Raw genomic sequence first — 7,542 nt, 5'->3', positions numbered from 1 at the left:
GGCTGGCACAAGACGGGGCCGAGAATGCAGCTGCAGGCCGGCAGGGATCAGGGCACCTTCCACCAGCAAACGCTGCCTTCGCCTCCCTCTTCCAGGCAGCATTAGCTGGCTCAGCTCCCCCCCAGGGACAGCGCGTTGCTAAGCCGGGGCTCCGGCCCCTGGGGGAGCTTTGTTTTCCAGCTCGCTTCTCCGCTGCGCTGATGCAATCCACCCCTAATGGAAGGCAGCCCAGCCGGCTAACGACATGAAGCGGGGAGGGGGAGGGGGCAGGGCCCGAGGGGCAGATCGGCTCGCCCGGCGCTGCTGGAGGGCAGGAGATGCCCCATGGAGTCAGCCCCAGGCAGGACACCATGCATTGCAAGGTGGGCACAGGGGAGAGCTTGCAGCCGGGGAACCCCAGCCCCTCACAAAGCCGTGTGTCAAGGGGGCTGCATGAACCCCCCTAAGGGGCCTGCGGCCATCCAGCCAGCAGGGCAGGGGTGTGTGTGTGTCCTCCAGAGAGACAGGGACTGGTAGAATCAAGGGGAGGGGAAGCCACCCAGCCAGATTCTCAAATCCCGACCCCCTAGCTAGGGGGTGCCCTTGTCATTGCTGCCCAATACACAGAGGGCACCAGAGATTCGTGGCAGTCAATATCACTGCAGTAGAGCCCAGGCGCTAGGTGCTGCACGGACCCTGCTCTGAAGCGCTCCCAGCTGGCTCCGGAGATGGGACCTGCAGACTAGAAAGGGGACCAGGAGCGACTGAGTGACAATGTCCCCGTCAGCAGCTGGTATGGCACATGCGGGGCTCTGGGCCATGGGGTCGCTGGGCCGCTGGCCCAGGGAGGCTGTTCCAGGCTGTGTGGGGAGGAGCAGACGGATGGGACACAGGGGCTGAACCAGGGCCGGGAGGCGGGCAGAGAGGATGGAGAATTGAGGTGCAGAGACTGGCCCAAGGTCACACAGGGAGCCTGGGGTGGAGCAGGGATTTGAACCCAGGTCTCCTGAGCCCAATCTGGGGCCTGACCCACAAGACCATCCCATTAGGAGGAGGCGGAGAACCATGGAGTGGAAGGGGCTGAACCAGGAGGGGCGGGTGGGGGGAGATGGCCAGGCTGTCCAGGGGGTCTCAGCCGGGGTGGAGGGCTGGCTGCGAGCTGTCAGGATCTGGGTGGATCCGCACACGGGGAGGCCAAGCTGGGCCAGGCGCAGTGATAGGAGGTGCTAGGGTGTGTCAGGAGCTACCGAGCTGGGGGACTGTGGCTCCGCACTGGGGAGCCCCGCTGAGAGGCCCGGCGCCCCAGTGCCGAGAATGCGACGCACCTGAGAGGACGGGGTGGCGCGGAGAGATGGAGCCGGGCTGGTGCCCCAGGAGCTGCGGGGATGCAGAAGGGAGCCGGTCAGGTTCTCAGCGCCGGGTGCTCCGGCTGCGACCAGCCCAGGTGTGTGGGGCTCTGCCGGCCGCCCCCGGCTGGGCCATGGACAGTGCCCGGGGAGGAGCCCCTTGCCCCAGGGGTTCATTCCACTTTCGGCGCGGAAATCCATGGGGTGCTGACACCTTCAGACAGGCGGGGAAAAGTGGTGCCGGTCCCCACCCCGCAACTGCTGTCCCTTTAAACACCTCCCTGGCGAGCACTAACTGGGCCCCTGGGGCGAGAGACTCGGCGCAGACAGCCCCAGGGACGGGCACAGGGGCAGCTCGCCCGGCTGGAGGCCTCAGGCCTGCTCAGCCCCCCAGGAGAGCAGTCGGGTGTCCGAGGCCCCCCGGCCCAGAACCCCGTGTGGAGTGCCATGGCCGGGCAGCGGTGCCCCAGGGCGGAGGGAGCCCTGCAGCTCCCGAGGGTCCCCCCGGCCCGCTCTGGGTTTGAGCCAGCAGCCAGGCCGGAGAGGCCGGGGCGCTAGGCTGCGCTTTGGCCACTCCAGACGGGCCCGGCTGCTAAGAGCCCCTTTGTCTGCCCAGACGGCTGGGCAGGACCTGGCCCCTAGTGGCAAAGCATCCACCACCTCGGAGCCCAGGGGGCCTGGGGAAGCTGGCACGTTAGTGCACAGCCATCCGGGGGGGTGGGGGGAGGGCAGGGGGCAGCCCCGTGCCGGGCTGAGTCCCACATGGACAGTGGGGGGCCTGGCTGCCCGGGCCCAGGGGGCTCTGTAAAACTTGGAGAGACGCCCAGCAGTGCCAGGCAGGGACGGGGGGTATTCGATCCAGCACTGCCCAGCCGGGCACACCCTCTGGCCATTCGGCACAGACAGCAGGACCGGGCTGGGAAGGGCTCAGGGGAGCCGGGGACCCAGCCGGCCTCGCCGCCAGGGGGAGGGGGCTGAGGGATCGCCAGGGGCTTGCACGCGGAGGCAGCCTGGCAGAGGCAAAGAAGCTGCCGGGGCAGGGGGCCGAGGATGGAGGCCTGGAGGTCCAGGACCACACCCCAGCTGGGCTGGGCCTGGCCGGCAAACCCGCTGGCGCGGGGTGGAAGTGGGGGCTGCAGGGCTCTGCCAGCGCCGCTGGGAGGGGAGGGAAAAGCCTGGATTCCCGGGGGACTCTCGCCTCTCCCCAAATGGGTTTTATCGACGGGTTGCTCGCTCCCTTTCGCTAATGGGCTGGTGCAATTCCCTGCTGGGCCAGTGCCATGGCCTGCGCCCGGCGGGTAAGTGCCTGGGCGGGGCAGTGCCGCAAGGCGGAGGGAGGCCATTTACTGAATCCCTGGGGGCGGCCGCAGCCCCCCCAGGAGCAGTTGCTTCCCCTGCAGTCTTGGATGGGCAGCAGCGGAGTTCCAGACCCCCCTCCACCACCGCAGCCCTGTGGGGTGAGCGGGGGGCAGCGGGCGGGGGGGGGCTGCTCTTGGTCTTGGAGCTGCAGGTGCAATTTGGGGCCAGCACTGGCTGCGAGGGGAGATGCCCCATGCGGACACCCCCACCCCCACCCCCGCAGCACGGTGGGCCCGTACCGCTGCTCTGTGCTCGACTGGGGCATAGGGGGCAGCTCAGCTGGTGGGGTGAGCGCCCCCTACTGAGTCATCAGCCCGCAGATCTGGTCAGGAAGGAGCCCCGGGATGGCGGAAGGGTTAGAAAACCTGCATTGTCGTGACAGACTCTGGGAGCTCTCGGGGTGACCCGGGCCCGGTCTGCAGGTACCTGCCTGGGGAACACACTGACAACGGGCTCCTCAGCCCGATCCACGCGCTGGAAGCGGAAGCTAGACACACTCAGCCTGGAAATTATAACGGGGGGGATTCACCATTTCCCCGAGGGCGGGGGGTTCTCCAGCTCTGGCCATCCCGAAATCGAGACGGGCTGTTCCTCTAACAGCTGCTCTGGGGATTACTGGGGGCATGGCTCTGGCCTGGGCTATGAGGGAGGACAGCTGGGACCCGTGTTTCTCAAGCAGGGGGCCAGGGGCCCCTGGGGGGCCACGAGCAGGTTTCAGGGGGGCCTCCAAGCAGGGCCAGCATTAGACTCACTGGGGCCCAGGGCAGAAAGCCGAAGCCCCACCACATGGGGCTGAAGCCCAGGGTGTGACGTTATTGACATAATCTGGGACCGTATAGATCATCGTTGCAACCAAGGTCCTGTAGTGGCACCAAATCTTATATAAAGGGGGTCAAATAAGGCGTCTAAGATGAGGTGATGGTTTGCTGGTTATGATGATGCTGTCTGTCTGTGGGTATCATTTTTGTAGTTGAAGTTACGAACATTGGCTCTACACTGTCTGTAGTTCAAACTTGTGCTGTGCTTCTGGGTGACACCCCAGACAAGTTGGCGTCAGCTCTGCCTAGCCTGCTGGGTGGCCCGTTAAGGACCATCAGCGACACAACTGACCCATTGAGAGAAGGCAGACACGCCTGGGGACTCAGCCAGGTGTGCAGGGACCTGCCTAGGGACAGAACTCTGAGGTGTTTCCAGGCCATGGGATGGGCAGCTTGTCTTTGGGACAAAGAAAGAGAGACCACATGGCAAGAGACTATAAAAAGCTGCGGCAGCTCCTCCATCTGGTCTTCAGTCCTGCTTCCGACCTCTGGAGGGACTTTGCTACACGGAAGCTTTGACCCAAGGACTGAATGACCCATCCCAGTTGGGGATGTTCTCCAGAGACGGGATTTGAACCTGCTGTTTATTCCATCGCTGCTGCGAGCCTGAACCAAGAACTTGGCCATGACTGGATGTCATTGATTCCATATAACCCATTCTCGCTCTCGTCTCTCTCTTTTTCCTTTTATGAATAAACCTTTAGATTTTAGATTCGAAAGGATTGGCAACAGCGTGATTTGTGGGTAAGAGCTGACTTGTATATTGACCCAGGTCTGGGGCTTGGTCCTTTGGGATCGAGGGAACCTTTTTTCTTTTACTGGGGTATTTGGTTTTCATAACCATCTGTCCCCATAACGAGGGGCACTGGTGGGGATACTGGGAAACTGGGGTGTCTAAGGGAATTGCTTGTGTGACTTGTGGTTAGCCAGTGGGGTGAGACCAAAGTCCTCTCTGTCTGGCTGGTTTGGTTTGACTTGGGGTGCACAGAAACCCCAGCCTGGGGCTGTCACTGCCCTGCTCGAAGCAGTTTGTCCTGAACTGGCACCTCTCCATGGGGTCCTGCCTGAACCAGTCTCGTTACACCGGTCCCCGAGCCCCACCACCCAGGGCTGAAGCTGAAGCTGAAGCCTGAGCAATGTAGCTTCGCGGGGCCCCTGCGGTGTGGGGCCCCAGGCCATTGCCCTGCTTGCTACCCCCTCACGCCAGCCCTGGCTTTCCTATGCAGAAAACCAGCTATTGTGGCACAGGTGGGCCCTGGAGTTTCTATAGCATGGGCGGGGGCTCAGAAAGTAAAAGGTTGACAGCTCCTGGCCTGGACCATCCCAACAGGTCCTGCTGTCCTTGGACTCCCCCAGACGCCCGGGGCAGCCACGCTCAGCGGCTGAGCCCTGACGGGGATGTTACAGCCCCAGCTGAAATAAGCCTGGGGGGTGGGGGGGACAGATCCAACATTTATCACTGCCTTCCCTCCAGGGCTGTGCACCCTGTCAGTCCCTGGCCTGGCCGCTCAGCCCGGGGCCCTGGCAGTGCCAGGTGGGCTATGGCTGTGGGCACATCCCACCCGCCCAAGCCACAGGCCAGGCCCCAGACAGCAGGAGCCACCCCAGGCCGGGTTTCCAGGACAGCCAGAGGCAAAAGGCTCCGGCCTCCGTGCCTGCGGCTCTCTCTCCCCGGAGCCAAGCAGAGCCCAGTAGCCCCCGGCAGCTCGGCCATCAGCCCCATTGGTTCTGGTGCCGACGGAGGAGGATTTCAGCCCGTGCGTTCGCCGGTCCCACGTGGCCCCGGAGCTCCGTGCGGCTGGACCGGCCCAGGGCGGGCGGAGAGGCCGCCCTGGGATGCCGAAGGGCAGGGCTGGATTCCCAGCAGCCCCCAGAGGCTGAAAGCAGCAGCAGCTTCGCCTCTACCTGCCAGGCCACAACCGCGCCGGGAAGCCGGGCAGCGAGCCGGCGCCGCAGCCCTGCCCGGGGGACCCGCGGCCGCCTGGACCTGGGAGCGTCGGGATAATGGTGAACCGACAGCGAGGGCAGCTCGCGGCCCGGGGGCCTTGCCAGGCGCGGTGAGAACCCGAGGCTCAGACGCGCTGCCTTGGGGCAGCTCCCCGTGGGCCCCGGACGCCAAGTGCCGTAACCCAGAGAAGCTGGGCCCACGCTGGCAAGCGTTTAGGGGATCCCAGGGGCTCCTAGGGGCTTGGGCAACCTCCTGCCTTCTCCCCCGCTCTGGGCTGGCGGCCAAGCTGCTGAATCGGCTACTTTAATTCGGTTCCCCCTGCAGCGGGGGCTCTGCCCCATCTAGTGGCAGAAGCCAAGAAGACACCAGGCATCGCTGCACTGCCCAGGCCTTTGAGGGGCCCTTCGGCGCCCCCAGCTAGACGAGGCCCGCTATCGCTGGGGTGCGGCCAGGCGCTGCACGGAGCCCGCTGGGAGCTGCCGGGAGGCCAGGCATCCGCCAGGGGAGCGGGCCCACGAGGAAAGGGGCTCGGGTTCTCTCTTGCCCTTTGGGGCCCAGACTCCACTGGGGCATGCAGGACCTGGCCAGCCCCCCAGTCTCAGCGCCTCCACCCGAGCACGGCCACGCTGGGGAGCTGACGCTGCCTTCAGCCCCAGCTGCCAGGCCCCGCCCGTATCCGGGCCCTCCAGAGGGGGACGGGGGAGGCCTGGCAATGCCACGGGGGTGGGTTCACAATTAGGAGGCTTGGGAGCCAATGCCTGGCCTGGGGGCAGCTGCTCCCCCGGTGGCAGTGGAAGGTGCCAGCCCCAGGAGTGACCCACTCACAGCTCCATCGCCATGACCCGGCTGCACCTCAGCCCCTGGGGAGGGACAAGGCAGGCGCCCCCTATTCTAGGTATGCTGCCACCTCTGGGGTGGAGTGTGGCAACTGGAACAAGGGACTGAAGGGGGGCGGGATTCCAGAGCAAACCTCAAACCTGGGCAGGATCTTTAATGCCCATGGTGAGCAGAGAGGACCCAGGGTTCACACCAGTCATATTTCCCCCCTGCCCCAGCCCGAGGGGATCCCCCTGGGCCCAATTTACTGTCCCAGTGACTTGAGCTTCAGTCGTTGGGCTCAGAGACCTAAGGAGGCCGCTGCCTGCCCAGACCCTGCAGCGAAGAGCCAGATCTGGCTGGTTGGGCCTTAAACAGCCTCACCTGGAACAAAATGAACAGTCCCCTCACATCAAAACCTCGGCAAGAACAGCGCTGCGGCTGGCACAGAGGTTTAGCCCGGGTTTGGGGGAGCGGATCCAGGGGGAACTGGGAGAGGAACCAGGCCAGAAGCCAACATCTGCTCGGCTGGGCTGAGGGAGCCGCCAGAGATTCAAGGGGGGAAATCAAACTTGCTCCAAGAAACAAGCAAAAACCACTGGTTTGTGATGACAGAGACCTCCTCACAAATCTCCCCCAGCCTGCTCCTCAGCATGGCCGGTGGTGGGGAGAATGGCTGCCCAGAGGGGAAGTGGCCAGCTGGACCCCTCCAGCCACCTGGAACGTGGAGGGGCAGGGCCCTGCTTCCCCACGCACCCAGGCAGGGCAAGCCCCACGTGAGGAGCAGGGACGGTGACAGTCAGTTTCTCTGGCCCCGGGCCTGGCCCCACGGTGTGCAGTAGGCCCTCGGACTGTCCCTCCCCTGAGAAGGGGGATTACTGCGGGACACTGCGCCAGCTCCACACCCCAGCAGCTGGGCAGCGCGGCCTCCACGTTCCCTCCAGCCAAGAACCTGCACTGAGCCTGCTGCCCTGAAGTTGTGGCCAAGGCCTGGCTATGTGACTTCAGCAGCACGGAGGAACAGGCCTGCACAGGGGCAACCCTTGGCATCGAGCGGGAGGGGCAACAGCCTCCACAGGCCCCTGCCTCACCACCAAGCCCAGGGCCCTGCAGCTGGCTAAGCCAGGCAGCACAGTGGGCAGCAGCCATGGCAGGTGCAAGGGCACTGGCAGGGCTGGAGCAGATCCGGGACTGGGGCACACTGAAGAGCTGAGAACGGAAGGGGACCCGGCTGGACCTGCGGTGCCGGAGCAGGTTACCAGCACCGGGCAGTCCT

Source organism: Natator depressus, chromosome 4 (assembly GCF_965152275.1).
Source record: "Natator depressus isolate rNatDep1 chromosome 4, rNatDep2.hap1, whole genome shotgun sequence".
Taxonomy (NCBI): Eukaryota; Metazoa; Chordata; order Testudines; family Cheloniidae; genus Natator; species Natator depressus.
Note: the sequence above shows the minus strand (reverse complement) of the source record.